Source organism: Stegodyphus dumicola, chromosome 3, assembly GCF_044657685.1.
Source record: "Stegodyphus dumicola isolate Sdum_Otavi_A_Nest chromosome 3, ASM4465768v1".
In the NCBI taxonomy this organism is placed as follows: Eukaryota; Metazoa; Arthropoda; class Arachnida; order Araneae; family Eresidae; genus Stegodyphus; species Stegodyphus dumicola.
In genome coordinates, this window is record NC_140770.1 from 266,650,435 (window position 1) to 266,675,078 (window position 24,644).

Sequence of the window (24,644 nt, forward strand, 5' to 3'; positions counted from 1 at the left end):
GACCACTTACAAGGTTGATAAAAATAGCTGTTTTAACCACGATGGAGTTTTTAATTGTCACAGCTGGCAATGTGTTTAGTTTCTCCCTAAATCTATTGAAAATAGTTTAGCAGTAGTAGGCAATGAAAAGTGATCTAAGTCAGTATATAAATCATTTCATTCGTAACTTATTAAATAAGTTATGAATGAATATTTTGAGGATTGAAATTCCATGAATTTTGAGGATTTTGAAATTCCATGAAATCTGCCCGTTCGTCGGATTTGAGCGCAAGTACCAGTATTCAGTAGTTTTATCCATTCGGCCACTGGTAGCTGCATTTTCTTTCTTGAAGATTTGGAAACTTCACTCCGACAAATTTATTTCAAAGTCATCATTCACAAAGTCTACTTTGTTGTTACTGAAGAATCGGTTTGATTTTATTCACGTTGGAACAAGTTTCAGTTTTATTTTACTCCGGAATCATAAAGCTGTGATTTCACCGTATGAACCAATTTAATTAAATTTCAAGCATTTAAAAAAAGTAAATATTATCCGAACACTGAAGTTAAGAAATGGATCTCTTTATTTATATCTGTATTCTAAAATTATTTCATTTACAGATCTCATTTTAGATGGTAGACGTTACTTATGCCTTTAAAACATTTTGCTTTTATGCGACGTCTATTTACTCGGATTGTTGAAAAACAAAAGTTGAACCAGCTGCAATCTCTTTTCCCGTTTTCTGCTTTGTTATCGCTAACAACCGGATGACGCTTTTGAAACCCATCACCCACCTCGGTGACCTCACTACCAGCAACCAATGGCACGAAAACGTGTTAGTTTCAGTTGCGCTTCTCAAAACATCTCACCCTGTTTACTATATAAATGGGCATCTATTTTTCTTACCATTCTAATTCGGTTTTAAAATTGTAATTAAAAATGGCAGTAGATACATCTGTACTTATAATTGCTTCATTTTTTGTCGGTGCTTGTTGTTCTGGATGTGATATTTTATGTGCAGTGATATTAATTTTGATTGGTGTCTATCTTGGTTATAAATTAAAAGAATGGCGATTAAGGTGTTTAAAACAGAGGGAAATCGAATTAATTAGAGATCTTCGCAGAGTGAGAAATAAGATGAATGATCTGCAAGATAGAACTTATTTATACGCTAAAAAGGATTGATTACCTTTTAAGGCAAGTGCTTCATATAAATTTGATTATTACTTTTTTGCATTTATTAAAAGTCCATTCATATTATTTAAATAAGAAATTATGTTTTACGAATAAGAATTATTTCTAATATTTAATATGAGATTTCTTCCGTCTGTTTAAAAAATGTTTGAATCAACTCTTATGAGGTGTTTAACATCAAGTGAGCTTATTGTTTGAGTTTTATTATTTATTTCAGTATTTTTATAAGTGCTAAAAATATAACAATGATTTACAACTGGGATAATTACAAAATAAATTCCAAATTCCAGATGCCCATATTTTTAAGTTGAAAAATCTTGTTAATACATAATATTAGTTTTTATGATGGTTCTTAATGCGTTAAACGCTACTCGTATCTCAGTCTCATGTCCATGCGTTAATACACAACAGAATCGGTTATCTAAAATTGTTGCCAAAGCGGATAGATTTTTATAGATTATCACTATTTTAAATAGAAATTTCCTTTTTTAATATAATAATGTAACAATGAGCAATAAATTTCAGAAGTTATAATGCTCAAAAATATTTATGCGTATTTGGGTGATTTTGGAGAGGTACTGTTGCATTAAACAAAACTGGGCTAATTCTATTTATCAGGCAAGTGAAAATGTTTGCCCTCATCAAAGTACCTTTTATGTGGTAATACAGTTTATATTTTCATTTAAATCTAATAATTATTATTATAATATATAACATTATTAATTATATATAATTATATAATATATAATATATTAATTAATAAATAACTGGCGGGCTGCAACCAAAGCAAAATTTGTAAGTTCTATGTTATCGCAAAGCAAATGTGTGAAAACATTAAGTATGAAAGAAATTAGTTCATTCTTTCCAAGCAACAAAATATTCTTAAAAAAAAAAAAAAAAAAAAAAAAAAAAAAAAAAAAATCTGAAAAGTTTTAAATTTTAAATTACGTCCGAAGGAGCGTTTTTTTAAAACATTTTGTGTGTTATCTTTATTTATTAAACATCATGTTCTTGGCACTTAAACCATAAAATTCAGTTCAAGAGCAATATCATTTTAAATTAAGCATATCTTTAGAATTTCTGATACACAGTCTCCCTCGCTGGAGATAAAAATGTGTTTTCCGTACAATATTGCCATTGCTCGCTTTGAAATCCTTGAGTTTGTTAATCAAAAATTCGTTAAAGCTCTACAAAATATGAAATCGATAATAAAATAAATTCCAAATTTCAAATTTGGGCTTCCAGATGCCCATATTTTTAACATGCCACGCAAAATTAATCTGAGAAACATCAAAATTCTTTCATGGAATGCTAATGGCCTTTTTAACAAAAAAGATGAATTTGGCGATCTTCTACTGGAACTGGAACCTGATGTAATTCTTATACAGGAAACGCATTTGAAACCTGCGCTAAAGGTGCTTTATGCAAATTATTCTATTTACTGTACGGATCGAGAAACCGGACGCGGAGGTGGAATTATAAGTTTTGTTAAAAAGAACATCCAACATCAAATCAAACAAAATTTTTCTACCTCTTTTGAAAGCAATACCATCGAAATTCAAATTGAGCACAAAAATATTCATTATCTCTAATATCTATATACCTTATAATAATAGTCCAATCATTTCTGAAATTGAACAGCTACTGGATTTTAACTCTCCTGCTTTAATTGGAGGAGATTTTAACGCTAAGCATCAATGCTGGAATCAAGGAGCTAGCAAAAGAAAAGGACGAGAAATTTTTTCCATGATTCAAAATAAAAATTATACTACTCATGCCTCTAATGAACCTACGCATTACGGCTATAATAGTTCTATTATTGACTTTTTTCTATCTTACAACCTCGACTATAATTGTCAAATTTCTGTTATTCCAGCTCTCTCATCTGACCATAATCCCACTCTTCTTGAAATCAGCATAAATAGTTACTTACCTTCACTGGGCAAGAGTATTGGCGTTACAGACTGGAAAAAATTCTCAAAAATCATTTCAGATACTATTCCTGGAAATCCCAAAATTACCAATGAAGACGATATTGAATCTGAAATCAAGAAGTTTACCACCTATGTTCAACATGCTATCAATTTTTCAACCAATAAATTCATCAGTTCCGATCCTTTACTTCCTCTTCCAGCCAGCATAAGACAAAAAAGCAAATGCAAAAATCGTATAAGGAAAAATGACAAAATACAAGAGGCCCAAGGCTCAAAACTCAACTGAACGTTCTTCAACGTGACATCAAAATGGACATTAGTAACTTCAAGACTCAACGCTGGCGAAACTTTCTCAACTCTCTCGCAACTGAAGATAATTCTCTTTTTGACATTGCAAAGAAATTTAAGAAACCCTTCAAGCAAATTCCGCCACTTCATGGTACCAACGGAATAATTTATACTGACGAAGATAAAGCTAACATCTTTGCAGATATACTTGAAGAAACGTTTACTCCCAATACTACCCCCTCAACAATCATATCTCAAAAGTTAATTATACTGTTAATACATTCCTAAAAATCCCAGGTCCTTTGAACTTTACATTCCTTGCCATTCCTAAGCTGGTTGCCGATTATATTAGTTCTTTTAAACCCAAAAAAGCTCCCGGTGTTGATGGTATTTCTACCAAATCCTTGAAACATCTTCCTATCAATGTCATCACTTGTTTTACTAAGACAACTCTATCATCAAATTCTCTTACTTTCCCAATATATGGACTCTTAACCCTTCTCTTGTGAAGTTACTATTATCCCAGTTTTCATACAGAAGAGAAACCTGCTGCTCTACAGGTTATCTAAAATAGCATATTGAAATATAGAAATAGAAGTTTTCTTTTTTAATATAATGTAACGATGAGCAAAATATTTAGACGTTATAATGCTAAAAAATATTTATGCATATTCGGATGATTATGGAAGCCTATTGTTGCATTAAACAAAACTGTGCTAATTATATTTAACCAGGCAAATGAAAATATGTTTGCCCGCATCATTGAGTATCTCTTATGTGATAATAATGTTTATATTTTCATATAAATCTAATAATTATTAATATATAATGTAATAATTATGCATTACTATTAATATATAATACGTATATTAGTTGCATTATTATAAAAAATCTGAAAGGTTTCAGATTTTAAAGTACTTCCAAAGGGGCGTTTTTTTAATGTTTTGAGTGTTACCTTTATTTATTAATTATCATGTTCTTCGCACTTAAACCATAAATTTCATTTCAATTGCAATGTCGCAAAATAATTTTAAAATGAGCCGATCTTTAGAATTTCCGATACACAGTTCTGCGGGCTGGAGATACAAAAGGCCCCCCCCCGCTCTCACCGAAGATTATTGCCATTGCTCGCTTTCAAATCGTTGAGTTTGTTACTCAAAAATTCGTTAAAATTTTACAAAATATGAAATCGATAATAAAACAAATTCCAAATTTCAAATCTGAGCTTCCACATGCCCATATTCGCAGCAGGATTATGTCATTCAAAATTCGATGGCTCTAGGTACCGTTGTTTTATCACAATGCGAGAAACATACATACATTTATGAAGATTTTTCATTATTTAATTTCTTCAAATATAATGCAGGACTCTAACATTTGGTGGCAACAGTTTGAAAAGTGAAACGGACATTTATAGTGATTCAACCCAAAGTCGCAAAACGGAAACAATAGTCTTTCAGGGACAAAGCCCCTTTGGACTAATAATCATTTTATTAGCGAACCAGGAATAAAAAACTTTTGACACTTCGGGTTAACACGTATGATGTCATGATTTAAATTTAATGTAATATAACAACATTTTCTCAATATTAATAAAAGAATTAATGTGGTATAAATACATGGTGTCAGTTATACTAACCTGAAACAAAAAGTTGCCAACAGCAGCAGCTTATTTAAAATGCTGACATTAACGAACAATTTTCGACATAAACTGACGTCACATGCAATCATGTGCTATCTTAACCACCAGAATATGACTTTTTATAATAGTAATAATATGTTTAATGTTTGGCAATGTTATTTTTATATCAAATTTTGTAAAACATACGGATTTTGTATTACAACTCTTCGATTTAAAAGTGAGCAATAGCAACACTTTTCGAAATAAAGCAGCATTTTTATCTCTAACTTGGCTACTGGGAGAAATGAGTGCAAATTTAGTGTTTTCAGAGTTTTTAATTAATATTTGGGCTGATTAAAGTCGTCAAAGATTGGGAACAGTCAAAATAGAATCGGGAACAAGGAGTTTTGGAATCGGGAACAAGATATTTAATGTTTGGCAATGCTATTTTTATTTAATATTTTGTAAAAGTTGGAAATTTATTACAAACTCTATGATTTGAAAGCGATCAGTGGCAACATTTCTCGAAATAAAGCAGATTTTTTTCTCCACCGTGTGAGACTGTTGCCACTCGGAAAAATGAGAGCAAAATTTAGCGTTCCAGTATTTTTAAATAATATCTCCACTAATTAAAATCGTACGAAAATGAAAATGGACGTAATGTCTTCCCGCGAATTTTTGGAATCCGCGAGTACCTTTCTCGAAACTCAACTCTTTGCCGTTCCGAAGATAATGCCACAAACAATCAAATAGACGTCAATATTTTATGTGGAATGGAATGGCAACAGTAGAAACAATAATATGTTTTAAAATAATAATTGTTGTGTTAGAACATGGATGTCAAACTCATAGGTACACTTGGGCCAAACAAACAAGGTTTAACTTTAGGCGGGCCGCCAAAAAAAAAAAAAAAAAAAAAAAAAAAATCAATATTCATAGAAACGTAGATTTATTTCGAATAATACAATAATAAAGATATATATATATATTTATATAGAAAAGAACAAGAAAAATTTAATGTTTACATCCTGATACTTGACATCTCTTCTCTGCTATTATCTTTCCTATTTCGGGAGAAATTTTGTTTGCAGTGATAACTTTCAACGCTGACCCAAGGTGAGCATCATTAATACGGTTTCTAATAGGAGGCTTATTACCTTTCATGACTGAAAATAACTGCTCGCACCGATAAGTGCTACCAAACATGGAAATAATTTCATATGCGAATTTTCGAGTATTTTCAAATCTGGCTGGTAAATATTTGTAAAATTTAGGCACGCCCACTTCAATGAATTTTGCTTTCAAATTTGAGTTGCATTGAATCTCGATCACCTCCATTTGCATATGGCTGGGTACTAAGTCAATACTTGTTGAGGAAAATCGAAGAAAACAAAAGAAAAAAAAATTGTCTTCGAGAGAACTAAAATCATTAAACCTCGTTTCAAATTCAGTTGTTAAATTTGAAATTTTTTCTGCGTATTTTTGATATGAACAAGTATCATCTAAACTTGATTTGTTCATGCTGTACGTCGGGAAGTGCGTCAAATCTTCATTTTTAAGTTGTTTTTCCCAAAGAACTAGTTGACATTTGAATGCTTTAATTATCTCAAACATGTTCGTAATGATATGATCTTTTCCTTGTAACGATAAATTTAAATCGTTTAAGTGTTTGGTTATATCAACCAAGAAAGATAAATCTTGTATCCATATTGGATCGTAAAACAAACTTACGTCTTGATTTTCGTTTTTAAAAACTGACATATTTCTTCTTTCAAATCCCAGAATTGTTTGAGAATCTTGGAGCAAGATAACCAACGTACCTCGGCATAGTAAGACAAACCCGAATATTCACTATCTAACTCACTTAAGAAAGCAGTGAATTGACGCTGATTTAAACCTCGAGATCTTATAAAATTTATAACTTTTTTTATATATGACAAAACATTCTCCATATTTATGACTTTCGTGCCTATTTCGTGATGTATAATATAATGCATATGATGAATGTTTGAACCGTGAATTTCACTAAGTTTTTTTCTTAGTAATGCTACGAAGCCCTTGTTTTTCCCGGTCATTGATGGAGCGCCATCTGTAGCTACAGAATTTAATTTTGCCAAAGGTAGATTGTATTTCTGCAGAAGTCCAAAAACACAAGTAAATATATCTTCTCCTGTGGTAGTACCAGGCATCGGTATTAGTTCCAGTAATTCCTCAAAAATGTTAAAATTCTTGTCACAAGAACGAAGAAACACTGCTAATTGAGCTTTGCCACTAATGTCCGTGCTCTCCTCACAGGCAATGGAGAAACTTTCGAAACTAGATGATTTTGCTTTGATCTGATCACTTAAATTCGTGGCTAAATAAGTAACTCTTTCCGCAACTCTATTTTGAGACAATGAAATTGATTGAAAAGCCTTCACATTTCCAGGACAAACAATTTCTCCAGCTTTCATTAGGCATTCCTTGATGAAATCACCGTCAGTAAAAGGCTTCGAATGTTTAGCTGTCAACTCGGACAAGACGTAGCTTGCATGTACCGCCGCTTCACTTTCTTGCAATACTTTACTAAACATGGACTGTTGCTTTTTCACTCCTAACTTGAGCTCTTTCAACTTTTCTTCTCTCATTAATCCTTCGTAATTGTTATATTTCGATTTGTGTTGTTCGTAATGACGTTTAATATTATATAACTTAGGTACATTAACAGTATTATTACATATCAAGCAGATTATTTTATCTTTTATTTCACAGCAAAAATATTCTAATTATTCCCATTTTACTTGGAATATTCTATGTTCGTCAGCGATTTTTCGTTTAATTTTACTACCACTTGGTTTTGATATGGACATACTGAATACAAAGGGCTGGAATAAACACGGTTAACGTTAAAAAGTTAACAAAAATTTATTCTTTCCACAAGAGATAAATCAAAATGCTGAAATATTTCTTCAAAAATATTCTAACAATATAACAAAATGTCAAACATTTAGCAAAAATCAATTCAAAACAGAGAAACTAATTCTATCTCACAGCGAAATAGCTACAAATCAATCACAGCATTAAGTAAACAAACAGTTCGCTAGAACTACTTTTATTGTAGATTATAATTCTTAACTTCTTACAAAAACAAGCATTTAGTAAAAGTATGATATATCCTGTTCAAGACGCGTTTTTATTGCCTCAGTCTATATATGAAGTACTAATATTCAAAGGTACAACTAAATAAAAAAAATCTGAAAGGTTTCAGATTTTAACGGTCGTCCAAAAAGGTTTGTTAAAGTTTTTTTACACTTGTAGGGTTTATATTTATTTTAACTAACATTTATTTTAAGTTTAAAATATCTTTCCTGTCAAGCCTTACTTTCTCCTGGAATTGCCAATGCCAGAGTATGTAAATTTTAGAAGAACGCACAAAGTATTCAATTTGTCAGCGGAAGTAATTTGAGTTAAATAGAAGGGAAACGAGTTCGAAAGTGTGCTTTCTTGCTTCACGAGCGTGGAGGTGGCTAGGTAGAAATTGAAGAACCACGCGTTTCGGCCTGTGTGTTTGCCTCGGCAGATAGTTGAATCTTTCAACTTAATATTCAGAAGTTTGCTGAAATATCAGCGGTATCTTAGAACACGGTTAGGTTAGTTACGTTTAGAGAGCCTCGTAGGTAGTAACTTGTTATTATTCATTTTTAGTTTCTTATTTTTATTTTACCGCCGGGTCGGCGTAGTTTGTGAGCGTCAAGAGCACGCATCTGTAATTTCTAAAGTTGAATAAAAAGGGATTTAAGCCCTTCTCAAGACTTTGTGTACTTTCCAGTTCATAGCAGTCACCACTATTGTTGCGTGCAGGTTGGGGCCGCGCAACATTACACTGACGCCCGAACAGTTGTCGAACTGAAATGGCCGAAAACTGGATGGAAGCTTCTGGACAACAACAAGAAATGGCAAGCCAATTGGAACGATTTGGATACCTGGTCCAGACGATGAGAGCGTCAATCAAGCCAAACGTCAATTTCGACGGAAAAAATTCGGTGGCGATATTTCTAGAAGGCCTCGAAAATCATTTTCAGCTCTACCCTTTGCCTGAAAGACAAAAAGTTGCCATTGCCACATCTGCACTAAGAAGACAGGCCTCGCTATGGTGGAAGAATATAGGTAAATTTTTATTAGGGGAATTCGGAGGCCAAACATATACATTTGAAAATTTCAAAAAATCGTTATTAAAGGCATTCCCCATAGTAAAAGATCGAGCAAAGCTAGAAGCCGAACTATATAGTTTTTATCAACGGAATATAGAAGAGTTGACGGACTTTATTCTGCGAAAAATTAAGCTGACGGATATGCTGTATGGGAAGAAACCCGACGCGGAGATTATTGAAATAATCTTACCAAGATTGCTACCTGCTGTTCAAGATTACTTCGAAATTAGAAACCCAAGCACATTGCAGGAACTCTTCGAATATGCGGTCAAGTTCCAAAATCGCAGAATAGCGGAAAAAGCTAGAGGGTCATCATATACTCAAAGTCTCCGAAGGCAATCCTCAAATGAGCAGACCAGAAACGCAAATCGCTCTTATGGGGGAAAGAGCTATCAAGCAAACTCATCGAAGCTCGAAGGTGAAGGACCAAAAAGGAAATTTGAAAACAACCGTCCGCGTTCCCAGAAGGCAGAAGTTGAAAGGAAAGCTTTAAACGAGTAGAGGGGCCTGTAAAAGCGAGGGTCCAGACCCCGGAAGTTTCGAAAAAACCCTCAAGAAGATACTTAAATACCGTCATCGTAAAAAACTCACAAATACCGATTATACAAGTCCTGGTTGGCGATGTACCAGTAGAAGCCCTCATCGATACAGGAGCAGAAGGTAATTTTATGAGTGATATTTTTTTAAGAAGAATTTTAATAGGTTACGATTATTTAAAAATAAAAACACAGAAATCATAGCAGCGCAAGGACAAACTTGTCAATGTATTGGAAAATTATCTTTAAAAATACAGGTTCAAAACGAAAGCCTTAAAGTATTAATTTTTGTAGTAAAAAACTTGCAAAGTCCACTTATTTTAGGTATGGAGTTTTTAAAAGCCGCGAAGGCCAAACTTAATTTTCAGGAAAGTTCTATTGTGTTGGAGATGGATCGGAGGGTGGTGGAGCCAGTGGAACAACCGCAAGTCGACCTTAGCCATTTGAATGACCATGAAAGCCAAGCCATCCAGCAAGTGGTGAGTACTTTTTCAAACTTGTTTTCAGAACGGCCTGGTAGTTGTCAAATTGTTACGCATGATATTCAGTTAACTGCCGACAAACCCTGTAGGACTAAACCTTACCGCTATGATAAACAGAAGAACAAATCATCGAAGAACACATTCAGGAAATGTTAAAGAACCAGATAATAACGCTCATAAATAGTGAGTACGCGAGTCCAGTCGTACTATGTAGGAAAAAGAACGAGTTTCCTCCTTCGCATAAAAGGGCTTGGAGGTTTGCTATCGATTACAGAAAGAGTAATAGTGTTACTAAGTTCCCAGTTTACCCTTTGCCGGTTATAGAGGAAATTATTAGAAAGAATAAATCTACGAGATACATGACTACGTTGGACGTCTGGCTACTATCAAATAGCTATGAGACCCGAAGACATACATAAAACCGCGTTTATAACAAAATCGGGCACTTATGCATTTTTACGCATGCCCTTTGGGTTGTGTGGGGCCCCGTCAACAGTCCAGAGAGCTATGGACATTGTTCTAAAGCCTGTCCTAGGAAAATCGACTTTAATCTATCTAGATGATATAATTATAACGAGTAGTACGTTGGAACAACATATTAAAGACTTAGAAGTTTTTAAATTATTAAAAGAGGCCGGTCTTACAATTAACGCCTCAAAATGCAAGTTCGCAACTAAAGAACTTAAATATCTGGGTTATAAAATTTCGCAAAAGTGTATAGAAACTCAAGATTCAAAAATAAAAGCCATCAAGAATTTCCCACCTCCCAACACCGCCAAGAAACTTTCTTCTTTCCTTGGGTTATGTTCTTATTATCGGTCATTCATAAAAGATTTTGCTAATATTGTTGAACCCTTGTTAGTAATTAAAAGAAAGAAAAGTAAATTCACGGGGACAGCAGAAGCAAATACCGCATTTGAAAGGTTAAAAGAAGCGCTCATCAATGCCCCTGTTTTGAAATTCCCGGAGGGGGACGAAAACTTGGAAATTGCAGCTGATGCGTCGGATTATGCTGTAGGTGCTGTTCTCATGCAAAATGGTCATCCTTTGGCATTTTTTAGTAAAACGTTGAACCCTACGCAAAGGAATTATACAGCTACAGAGAGAGAAACATTAGCCGTATTAATGGCTGTACACAAATTTCGAGTTTATTCCGGCAAAGCGCCAGTAACAGTCTTTTCGGATCATGCGGCTGTTGGTAGACTTTACTCGGGGAAAAACCTAACGCCCAGGTTAATACGATGGGCTTTAAAACCTCAAGAGTATAACCTCAGAATTAAATATAAACCGGGTAAGGAAAACAATGTAGCTGACGCACTTTCTCGTATAAAATTGGACGATGAAGGAAATGAACTCAAATGCGCTGTGTTGACTTCAAAAATTTTAGATTCTAGAGAAACAATTATTGCTGAATTGAAAGCTGATCCTGAATTTGGAAGTATCTATGCGTATTTGAAAGACCCCGAATGGTTTGAGCACACAGATATCGATGTGATAAGAAACAGAGCAGAAAACTATGAAATAATAGATAATTTATTATTTTATACGAAAACAACAAACGAAAATCTCGAGTACAAACCAGTCATCCCAACCTTTCTTCGATTAAGCATTTTGAAGGAATTACACGACGCGAAAACAGCGGGTCATTTAGGGGTCAGAAAGACTTTAAAAAGGGTACGCGAGGCGGTATATTTCCCGCAATTATACAAAATAGTAACTGCGTATGTCAGGTCCTGCAATCAATGTCAGTTAATAAATGATATTAATTACAGCCCGGCCGGGTACTTAAATAGCATTCGCGCTACATTTCCGAATGAAATTTTAGGCATAGATCTTCTTGGTCCTTTCCCCCAGAGTGAGTTAAATAAAAATCGTTTTCTTTTAGTAATTGTAGATCATTTTTCAAAATGGACAGAAATTGTTCCACTTAAACGCGCGTCAGCGAAAACAGTCGCAGATGCATTCTTACACAGATACATTTTAAAATACGGTGCACCGATAAAAGTCATTAGCGATAACGGTAAACAATTCGTTAGCCAAATATTTGAAAACATTTGCACTGGACTTGGCATACGCCATATCAAAATGGTTCCGTATAGACCACAGGCAAACATCGCAGAAAGAGTTAATAAAAATATAGAACAGCAAAGAACAGCAAATCACGATACTACGGGAAAAACTCCAGCAGAATTATTTTTAGGACGGAAGTTAATTACGCCATTAGATAAATTATTCTTTGTGCAACAAAGGGAGCAAGAATTTAAACAAAAAGATGTGCAAAAACTCATTGACCATGCGGTTAAAAGCTCGGATACGGCAAGAAATAGACAAAAATTATACTATGATAGAAAACGCCTTGAAGCAGATTTTAAAGTTGGGGATAAAGTGTTGAAGCGGAAATTTTCTTTATCAAGTGCCCCAGACAATTTTACTGCAAAGTTAGCTCCAAAAGTTGAAGGCCCCTATGTAATTCAGGAAATCAAGGGAGTCGTATTGTACCTTAAGAACGAGAGAGGGGAAATCTATAAAGCAAGTCCCGATCAGGTGAAAAAATATTATAATCAAAATGTTGAAGCGGAAATTTTCTTTATCAAGTGCCCCAGACAATTTTACTGCAAAGTTAGCTCCAAAATTTGAAGGCCCCTATGTAATTCAGGAAATCAAGGGAGTCGTATTGTACCTTAAGAACGAGAGAGGGGAAATCTGTAAAGCAAGTCCCGATCAGGTGAAAAAATATTATAATCAAAATGATTTTGAAATCCTTAAAAGTTTCTTGCAGGACTCAAGCGTAAAAGAAGTGGAAGGTCAAGAAGTAACGTCACCCGCTCCACCACCCAAGAAGCAGAGAACTGAAGAGAAACCTAGCCCTTCTACAAGTCATGCAACGGTACCGAAAAGAAGAAATGAAAACGTTCAGACTCTAGCATTTAAGAAATACAAGAAAGCAACGCCGCCGCGTAAAGAATCTTTGGTAAAGAGGAAAAGACCAGTTACAACGTATCGCAGTAAAAATTCTGCATCGAGGAAAACACTTCCAGGGCCAGATAGTAAGGAGCAAACAAGGCCGCCGTTCCCGAGAACGAAAAGACAGCAGGAGGAACGAAAAGACCACCACCAACAGAAGAAATTCAAACACGATTCCAAACCGGAGGACGCCAAGACCAGCCGTCCAGGGGCAAAACGGAAAAGACAGCAACCCGACCACTACCACTCCAAAAGGCCGGCATTCAGAGGGCGAAAAAGAAAAATCAATGTGGACGACACTCGAAGGACACAAAGGAGACGACTGACTTCGATGAAATCTATAACGTGTGAACAGTTCTGCGAGAAGAGAATGACGGAGTTCCAATCATCGAAAACTCAAAGATAAGTTAAAATCTTCTATAAATTTTTCTTTTGATCCGAAATGTTATGCGTAAATACGAAGTTCTATGTTTTGACAGAAGTCAATTTGTCTCGGTTGAGACTTAGTTTTGTTTTACTTTATTTAGCTAAGGCAAAAAGTAATATTTTCTTTAAGTATAAAATCTAAGAACAAGCAGTTTCTGTTGGTCGAAAGACTAATTCTGTTATGTTAAAGCCAAAGTTTGGCCGAAGATAAAAATAACTTCGTATTCTTGTATTAATAAGAAATTTAGTTTCAGTGCCGCCAGCTTGGCGAAGAATGCGTGAAGTAAAATTTATTTTTCTCTTATTCATTTTATGGTAAATTGTAAAAATCATATGGATTAGAATTTTGTAAATATACGTAAATACTTGAAAGTTATGTAAAAGTAGAATTTAGTCTAGAAGCATAAAATTTTACATGCTAAAAGTAAATGCTCAAAAGAAATGAATTCAAATTTAAGTATTAAACTGTAGATAAAATCATGCTTTAGAGCGAAAGCCTGCATGTCTAAAGATGAATGAGGGGGAATTTAGAATGAATGTGCTTTGTAGGGTTCTCCACCTACACTTAAATTTTAAGAATGTTAAAATAGCTCATCGAGTTTTAGAATGTCGAGTAAGGTGTGTCTATTTGGTCGTTGAATTCTAACAAATCATTGTGGTTAGGGGAAGTGTTGCAATACTAAAACACGAATATTCCCGTTTGACACCAGACATGGTGGAGAGCCAGGGTAAAGTTAAATTCGCGTTTGAATACTTGAATGAATGTGAATTAAGCAGTAACTAAAGAAAATAAATCGATCAAAAACAAAAACTTATTCAGTGTCAAGAAAGTGTAAATTATAATGTATTTAGAAAGATACTGATACTTATTCCTTCCAGATGCTGGAAGGAAGAGAACAGATTGATTGCTGAAGTTCAGGAAAGGTTGCTGTAAGAAGAGAGGGTAAAATAATTATCTACAGAAATTTATTCTAACTTTTGTGAGAAAACAGTTTTTTTTTTTTATGTAAACGAGGCTCTTAAATTTTAGTTCAGAATTGTGAAAACTCTTCAGCAGGTCGTTTCTAGGACCTGCTTCCAAGTTTACCAAATTCTGGCAGCGGCAAATGTAGGGTTTATATTTATTTTAACTAACATTTATTTTAAGTTTAAACTATCTTTCCTGTCAAGCCTTACTTTCCCCTGGAATTGCCAATGCCAGAGTATGTAAATTTTAGTAGAACGCGTAAAGTATTCAATTTGTCAGCGGAAGTAATTTGAGTTAAATAGAAGGGAAACGAATTCGAAAGTGTGCTTGCTTGCTTCACGAGCGTGGAGGTGGCTAGGTAGAAATTGAAGAACCACGCGTTTCGGCCTGTGTGCTTGCCTCGACAGATAGTTGAATCTTTCAACTTAATATTCAGAAGTTTGCTGAAATATCAGCGGTATCTTAGAACACGGTTAGGTTAGTTACGTTTAGAGAGCCTCGTAGGTAGTAACTTGTTATTATTCATTTTTAGTTTCTTATTTTTATTTTACCGCCGGGTCGGCGTAGTTTGTGAGCGTCAAGAGCACGCATCTGTAATTTCTAAAGTTGAATAAAAAGGGATTTAAACCCTTCTCAAGACTTTGTGTACTTTCCAGTTCATAGCAGTCACCACTATTGTTGCGTGCAGGTTGGGGCCGCGCAACATTACACGCTTTCGTTGATCTTGCAGTGTACTTAGGCTGGTGTTGCACTTATTCCTGCTAACCCATTTGTTTTGTCTTTTTAATTTCATTATTAAGCGTAATTTTCTTCACACTTATGCCATATGCAATTCAACAGCAATATCATAAAATTTTAAGTTAATTTAACGAAATTTAGAATTACCGATGCAGTGTTAAGTGTTGGCATACATTTTTTCTGTTTCTTTTAGTCTTTTCGAAGTTCATCATATCCATGTTCAGTTTTCATAGTGGCTTTACAAACCTTTATTTTGTTTTTTTATTATTAATGTTTGTATATTAACTTTATTTATTAAATATCATGGTATTCGTACTTACGCTACATAAATTCAAATCAATTAAAATCTTTGAGTTTGTTAACCAGAAATTCATTAACGTTTTACAAAATATTAAATAAATCATAAAACCAATTCGAAATTCAAAATTCGATCTTCTAGGTGTATGTTCGAGTAGAGGAGTATGTTATTTAAAATTTGATGGCTCTAAGTACTATCGTTTCTCACATTGCGACAATCATTCATACGTTCACGCAGATTTTTCATTATTTAATTTCTTAAAATAATACAGTGTGATATTATTTGGTGGCAACAATCTGAAAAATAAAACTCCGTTTATAATGATTCAACACAAAATCCCGTTTCGAGACTAATACCCTTTTTGTGTTAATTAAAGCCTAATATTAACAGTTAAGTATTAGTGGCAAAAGCTAGGTATTGTTTTAAAATGCGAAGCTTAAACTTCAGATGCTCTTTTTAATGAAAATTACTATAGCATTTGTTTACATAATCAACCATGCAGCTTCCGACGACCAAGAAGAAAACATTTCAAAAAAGAAATCTTGTTATAGTTCTGTACCAACTAAATACTTTTCCTTTGAACTATGAAGATTTCAGATATCATGTTCATCATGTAACAAGATTAAGACACAATAACACGCCGAATAAATACTAATTCAGAAGTCAAACAACAAAAATCAGCGTTATACCTACAAAATTTTCACAGGACTAGTTTCGATGGTTTTACCGAACCATCATCTTCAGCTGCAAAACCGCAAATGAACAAGATAGGAAATAATGATTAGATAAGATAAGAAAGCCTGGACAAGAATAAGCAAGTGGCGCCATCTGTTGTCGAAACCAGAACTAAAACATAATTTCTCTAAAAGCCGAAGGCAAATTTGGATTGGAATTAGGATCGTTAACTAGAACAGAAAGATTTTTATGAATGTGAAATGCCTCTAGAAAATCCAGTTCTCCAATGGAAGATATTTTTTGAATAATTTTGGCAGCAGAAAAATTGAAAGTGTGATTTTCGGACCAACAATGTTGAGCAACAGAAGACTTCTGTGTTTCCTTTTTTCTAACATATGCCTCATGTTCTTTGACGCGAAATTTTAAGGCTCTCTTAGTTTGGCCAATGTAAATTAAACCACACTGGCAAGGAATCCTATAAATACCCCAGGAATTCATATCCGGAATGGGGTCCTTGAGTATAGAAGTTGGAATTTTATTGATGGGAGAATAAACAACCCGAAAGTTAAATTTCTGCAAAATATGTTCAACTTTATAGCTAATTGATGGAAAGAAGGGAATGACAACAGAATTTTTATAATCTCCTAAAATAAGAGTGTGGCTTTTAGTGTGTTCAGATGAGAATTTTTTAACTGCTTGATTAATAATGTTGGGTGAAAAGCCCCTGTCAATAGCTATTGCTTTTAAATAATTTAGTTCTTCATCAAGGGCGAATTTGGAGGAGCAAACTTGAAGAGCACGGAAAACATAGGAATAAAATGAAGCTAACTTTTGTTTAGTCGGATGACATGATTTAAAGTGTGGTGGAAGGCAAACCGATGAAGGTTTACGGTAAACTATAGTAATTTTCATTAAAAGTGTTGTAGGTATAACGCTGATTTTTGTTGTTTGACTTCTGAATATGTAACAAGATGTTTTGTTTAAGGTAGGAATTTAACCAAATTAAATCTTTAGAACATTCACTAGCTGCAATTATCTCTGCTTCAGTTGCCGAAGTTGAAACAACTATCTTTGGCTAATCTGTGTAATAGTTCCATCACAATATAATATCATTACTCCACTCGTAGATTTCCCTGTTTCTGGACTTCTTCCAAAATCTGCATCACTATAGCACTCCAATACTCCTGGTTTGTATTTATTTTTGTATATAACACCTTTAGTACCTATAATAAAATACATTAAATCTCCTACAGCTTCTCTAAAGTGGAAAATTTTTGTGTTTGGCTTATCTTCCTTTTTCTTTTCAGTTAAACTTTCGTTCAGGATAAAAGTTGACACTGGTTTGCAGTCTTCCATCCCAAATTTGGAAGATTTCTTTGTGTATAAGCTTGCTGACTAATTATGATACTTCCATCTTCAATATGCTTAATTTCAAGTTTAGGAACATATACTGTTGGTTTAGATGTGATTCGGAATCTCTACTTCAATTCTCTAAGAAATTTTTCAGATTCTTGTAGATCCATTGATGCTACCAAACCATCATCTACGTATAAGATACGATTAGATTCTTGCCGTTTTTGTTTCTTATATATAAGCATGGATCTGATTCCCTCGTATAGAAGCCAATTTGTGACACAAAGTTTCCAAAACATTTACTCCAACACCGTGAAGCTTATTTTAGTCCATATAAACCGCGTTTCAGCCTAGAGACTTTGTCAAAATCACCACTATGTACTTCTGGTTGCTATACGTATATGAATTCTTCAAGTGTTCCATATAAGAATGCTTAAGAGACATCACACTAAGAAAGGTGCATATTCTCATTGGCTATAATGCTATAAACCCTTTGGCAATGGGTCTAGCCTTGTATTTGTCAATAGACTATCAGGATTCTTTTTGATCTTATAAATCCACTTGCATGGTCAGCTGGAAAGAGGGTCAGTTTGAACACCTAGCAAGCACCGGACCACTCCCAGTTGCATGGTATAGCTTCAACATTCATTGGTAATTTTTGTGAAGTCCATGTTTCATTTTCCATCAATGATGTCATCTCAATCCATAGCTTCTTTCCAACGTACACTTTGTTTAAAGCTGATTGCTTCTTCTTAAGAACCAGGTTCTTCAGAATCAGCAACAAAAATTTCACCTATCATTATGTAATCCTCGTAACGCTTTGGCTTTCTCAATCCAGCTTCTTAGGTATCTTGGCTGTGCATTTTTTTGCAAATTAATATCTTCACATTTTTGCTCTTCAAAATTTTCTTCTAATCTATTTGCAGATATTTCTTCCTTGTGTTCGTTTTCTGAATCTTCTTCACTAATAAACTTTTCTGAGTAATCTTTTTCTGAATCTTCTTGATATTCAGAGCCAAACATTAGTCTGTCTTGATCTTGAATAGACAACTGCACCCTTTCTTCACGATCTATGAGTTCCTCATTAAATATAACATCGTGTGAACAGATAACACTAATGTCTTCTTTGATCAATAGGCGGTATGTTTCTTCTCCATCACATCCAATTAAATAAACCTTTGCAAATTTATTATCCATATTCCTTCTTCTTTGCTAGGGAGTAGGAGCATAACCAACAAATCCTAATGGGTATGACTATAGCCACTGTTGATTTTTCCCGTTAAATCCTATGTGATATATCTGACTTCGAATCTAAAATTTCTAGAGAACACAAAACTTTGTCTAAAACTTAAAGGTTTATTCAACTGCAACTTCAAAAATGATGAAAAACTTAACATCATAAACGAAAACTTAACATCTTAGGTGGAAACATTCAAAATGCTTTAAAGTAACAGCTATTCCGGCACGGTGAAGAACACTTTCTTTAAAAGGACAAAATCCATCTAGCTCTTTCGGCATACATCTCCATTCGGCTGGATTCAGACTTCAGCTCCTACGTGTTTTGGACTTAAACGGCTGGACTTTAACTGGAACAGGACTGTAACCGGAACAAGACGAGAACCGGAACAGGACGAGAACCGGAACAGGACTGGAACCGAACAGGACTGGAACCGAAACAATCATCCCCTGGCTTCTCCCCCGGGCAGGTCTACTCTGGCTCGAACTAAAAATGAACTGCGCCGCTACCAAGGAAAGCAACTCCTTTTATTGACAGCGGTTGCCGTTACTACAGGCGATTATGCAAAATATTTAACAGCCACCTTTTCTGATAAACTGATGCAGTAGTAACGATATGCTGTTATTTAAACTGAGTATCCGATTTCTGTATTTTTTCTCCAAGCAAGTTTTTGCATTGTTTACTTCTGTTCAAAAAGAATTTTGCTGAGGGAAAAGTACAGAAGTTTTATTCATAATATCTTTTGTTGGACTTGGGTTGTATTCAAAATGTGATAAACGCGATTATCTTCATCGTTTACTGCATAGAATGAGAAAGAGAAGTTTTACGTTGATCTGACAGATAATCAAACGACTCCATTGTTTTCATTTCCACAGTTTACTTATGTCATGTAATCAATTACATATAGTATGTAATATTATTAAATAACTTTGATTCGAAACAAGGGGTACTAAAATTTACTCTTATGAACCCAGAAAAGACCATTCTATATCATCCATTCTAGTTGGTTGAACGATGAACTTCCATTTCAGTTTTTTTATGTGTCTAACATGTCACTTAGGATATATACATATTACATTTATAAATAGCACTGCTTTAACATACATATATTGACAAAAAAATCGGACTTTCCGGAAATAATATAATGATTTTTTTTAACGTATTTCATTTAGATGTTTAGCATTGTAAATCATAGAAATTAGATGGATTTTGCAGAAATCAGATAAATTCACAGAGATTAGATGAATTTTACAGAAATTAGATAAATTCACAGAAATTAGATAACATACATCAGTCGCAAATAGTGTTATTAAAAAGATAAAGATTTAAAATTTAAGAAGTAAATTATTTGCTTATGTCTGTAAAAGCAAAACTCAGACTTGAAAGATTAATTAAAAGTTTCATTGATTGTTAAGTGGTAACGCCTCTGCAAACTGGTAGTTTGCTATGTAGTGGGAAGAAAAAGCCAGTAAAGGTTAGAAATGCAAATATGCCACGATTGAACTTCAATTAACTTCTATATAGGGAAATGCTGGATGAAAAGAATTATAAGAAATGGATTTATCTGCCCATTTTTTCGAGCATATAATGGGCAGATAAATCCAGATGGTATTCGAGGGCTTAGCAGAAGTATAAGCCTGGAGTTTTTATCATCTGCTTAGATATTAAAAATCTGGGACTATAAAGAAAGGTTTCATAGCCCAAAACTGATGATTTAGATCTGAGGCTACTAGCGGAATTTATAGAAAAGCTCAGGAAAAGAATTTTTTAAAACTTTTTATAGATTTTAATCCTTGTTACAAATGATTTTAGGAAGTTAATGGGTTATCAAAATTAAATTTCGGTTGTTAGCGATATGAATGGAATAATTTTACTTTATCTTTTCTAAACGTTTAGATAAATTTCTTTGTCTTCTAATCTTATTTTGCACCGTTTTTATCAGATTCCTGGTCTATTAGAATCTAAAGGTCTGTTCGTTGCTGTGATATGATTCTTGAAAAAAAAAAAAAAAAAAAAAAAAAAAAAAAAAAGTTGCGAAACTGAATGATGTGCGTTATTTTCCGAAACTTGTTTCAGCTAACCAAAGTAGCTCCTAAACGAGCGCATATTTTTATTTATCTAAACGAAACTGGTTTGTCAGGACTTTTGTTAAATTTTATCAAGCTATCATTGGATCTGTGTGCATTCAATACGAGTACATTAAATTATAATCCAGAGCTTTTCAGTTTCAATATATAAAACGTTTAGATCAATGGAAACAGTATATTAGATCTTGTCTTAAACTGAAGGAGACTTTATTTGAAACTCTAGACAAAATTTGATGAAAACGTGTATTATGATATAATCTAAATATTCTCAAATTTGGTATTTAAAAGTCGTATATAAGTGACAGCAATATATTAGATTTTGACTATACATGATAAACTGGAAGTTGTATTTTATTTGGAATTCTTAACAGATTTCCGGGGAAAAGCATAAAATCATTATAATAAGAATTTAGCAGAGAGGTTTCTCAAATTCTACAGCCCCCCCCCCAAAAAAAAAAGGCAGGGGCATACGATTATGTTGGTATAAATTTACAAAAAGAAGTTTTTATAAATGGTCAATTACATCTAATAAAATAAAATCGAAAATTTCTTTTTAGCCCAAATGAGCGTTAACCCAGAAGGGCTATTAGTCTCGAAACGGCATTTTGCGACGAATCACTTTAAATATCCAAATCACTTTTCAAATTGTTGCCACCAAATATTATCTGCCTGTATTATATTTGAAGAAACTAAATAATGAAAAATCTATATGAATGTATATGTTTCTCGCCCTGTGAAAAACAACGGTATCTAGATTCATCAAATTTTGAATAACATAGTCTTCAACTCGAACGTGGGCACCTAGAAGCCCGACATTGGAATTTGTGTTACTGCCTGGTTTATATTTTGTAAAACTTTAACGAATTTTTGATTAAAAAATTAAACAAATTCAAAGCGAGCAGTGGCTACACTGTAGGTAATACAATATTTTTATCTTCAGCTCGTGAGACTGTCTATCGGGAATTCTAAAGATATGGTGTTTCTTAAATATTTTTAGCAGAATGTGGCGTTAGCCCAAATGCTCTCGAAACTTGTATGTGTCTGTAAATAAAAAAAATATTACGCCCAAAGCGTTTTTTAATTGTTTTGTGTGTTACCTTTATTTATTAAATATCATGTTCTTCGCACCTAAACCACATAAAATTGAATTGAACAGCAATAACACAAAATATTTAAAAACATCATATCTTTAGAGTTTCCGATAGTCAGGTTCGCGCGCTGGAGGTAAAAATGTTTTATTGCCTACAGTGTTGCCACTGCTCGCTTTGAAATCGTTGAGTTTGTTAATTAGAAATTTGTTAAAGTTTTACAAAATATGAAATAGATAATGAAACAAATTCAAAATTCGGGCTTCCAGATGCTCATGTTTAGGAAGAGGATTACGCTATTCAAAATTCGATGACTCTACGTACCATTGTTTTATCACAATGCGAGAAACATACATACATTCATGTAGATTCTTCATTATTTAATTTCTTTATAATATGTTTCTTTATATTGGTGGCAAGAATCTGAAAAGTGGTTCAGCCGTTTATAGTGATTCAATGCAAAATCCCGTTTCGAGAGCATGAGCCCTTCTGAGTTAACCCTGCTTTGGACTAAAAGCGCCTGTTCAGAGGTAATATAAAATACGAAAACTTTCAGATTTTTTTAATCTTTTTGTATGTTTTGGAACAAAAAATTAGATTTTGTTTAAAAAACAACAAGCGAAAGTGATGTTTCACTGAAAGCTTTTTGCTGTTTTAAAAATGGAATCGGCGTGAGGTTATTAGCTGACCACATTAGATTTTTCTTTTTGCTTAAGATAACAAACGTATCGCATAATAGATAAGACTTGCATCGTATGATTTTTAAAATTTGTATTTATTTCAATTTTTCGTGTAATTTTAAATATTTTTATCAAATCATTTCTGTTCATCTAAAAATAAAATGCAAACAATTAACAATATTTTTATGAAAGATTGTAAAACTCAAAGAGAAAAGTAATTGTATTATAATCATTCATTGAACATGTCTTATGTTACTTTAAACTTCTCTATATAACTTCTAACATCTTACAGAATGAATTAAATCCCTGCAGAGATTTTTTTATATTATAAGATCAAATTGAAAATTGTTGAATTGGAGAAACTGCAGCTGAATTAATTTTTCTTTTTCTAGTTCGGAATTTTTAAAAATTTAAGTTCTTATCGTAAGATCCTTTCTGATGACAACTCGCCATAAATATTACACTACCCTTCAAAAGTTAAGGAACAGCATGTTTTTTGTGTCTAATTAGAGAATAAAGCAACTAAAGATCAACACTGGCTAACAAAAATTACAATTTTTGCGTTTTTTCTCGAACTCCTGTATAAGTATTCATTTTTATAAAATAAAAATGGTAGATATTGTTTTTGCATATATTTTCTTAAACTTCGTTACTGTCATGCATATGAACTATGAATTTAAACGTTACCCATTTTTGTAATGGTAAGATTTGAAAAACATGCTGCTCTTTAACTTTTGGAGGGCAGTGTATTTCATCATTGCGCTATTTCCATTTAACAGATTTACATTTGTTATTATTAAGTTTTTCATTTCTGCAGTATTATATTTAAGAGATCAACTTCTTTGAATTTAAACTACAGTAAGCAAACCTTACCCAAATTATATTTATTAAACTATAATTTATTAAAGAATTTTTCTTTTCATATTTTAGGTGTCTATATGGCATCCTCTGGTTTCTGGGATGGAACAGTTGAAGAGCAAAATATTCGAACATGGTATAAGCAATAGTGAAACAGAAGTTCATTTTGCAGCTTAAGTTTCTTCCTAGATGTACATAGGGAAAGGAAATGTGCTACATTTTGTGTTTAGATTAGCTGCAGATCAGCTATAGTACAAACAGTCAGCTCATTTTATGCATATTTATCAAGACCTTTGCAATTTTTGCAACGATTGCAAACGAACTTTTCTAAATGCTGCTATGAAACTTTTTTGGCAAAACAGTAGAACAGTATAACATATTCATATATATATTTTTGACTAATGTCCTTTGTTTACAACATGTTCCCTCAATCATAAAATGAATCATATATGATTTTAAGCATTTTATTTTAAATTTGCTAATAGTATTTATCTTGTTTTTTGACATTTATTGCCATTGTTATACTCTTTTGTCTTGCGTAAGTAATTTAGAATAGAAAAAAGATTTAATACTTTATTTTTGTTATACTTTATAATGATGAATAAAAATGGTTAAGAGACGTTTTATGTTTGGAAGTATAACCAATGCCCGATTAATTGGCGGTGAATATACCATGTCACAAATCAATCAGGAGTTGTCCAGAAATGTTCTGTTTGTATTGTGTAACAATGGAGAAATTATATTCATTAATCATCAGAATAAAACAAAACTTCTACAGGGAATAGGAAAAAGAGAAGAAAATGCATGAGATGTCAGATGACTTGATAATATTCAGAATCTGTCTTTATCCGCAAGTTATAAATAAAATATGTAATAAATTATAATAAGTGTGGTACTCCCCAAAGCCCTACTCCGCTGCCTCATCGTAGCGGGGAAGTGTTCCTGGGCGGAATGGGCGAAGTAAGTCGGTAGTGTATACTCCTGGTAGGGCAATCCTAGGCGTGAAGGTCATTCCATTATGCCCTGCAGTCAGAGGCAAAGCCAGAAT

At 33.4% G+C, this 24,644-nt stretch overlaps 1 long non-coding RNA gene across 1 annotated transcript; it reads left to right on the forward strand.

Annotated features, from left to right (window-relative positions):
* Positions 1-775: 775 nt before the first annotated feature.
* On the forward strand, positions 776-24,215 carry LOC146998335 (uncharacterized). The gene is made up of 2 exons (XR_015040454.1): positions 776-1,177; positions 23,669-24,215. It is a non-coding gene; the product is annotated as an uncharacterized LOC146998335 (long non-coding RNA).
* The last annotated feature ends 429 nt before the right edge of the window (positions 24,216-24,644 follow it).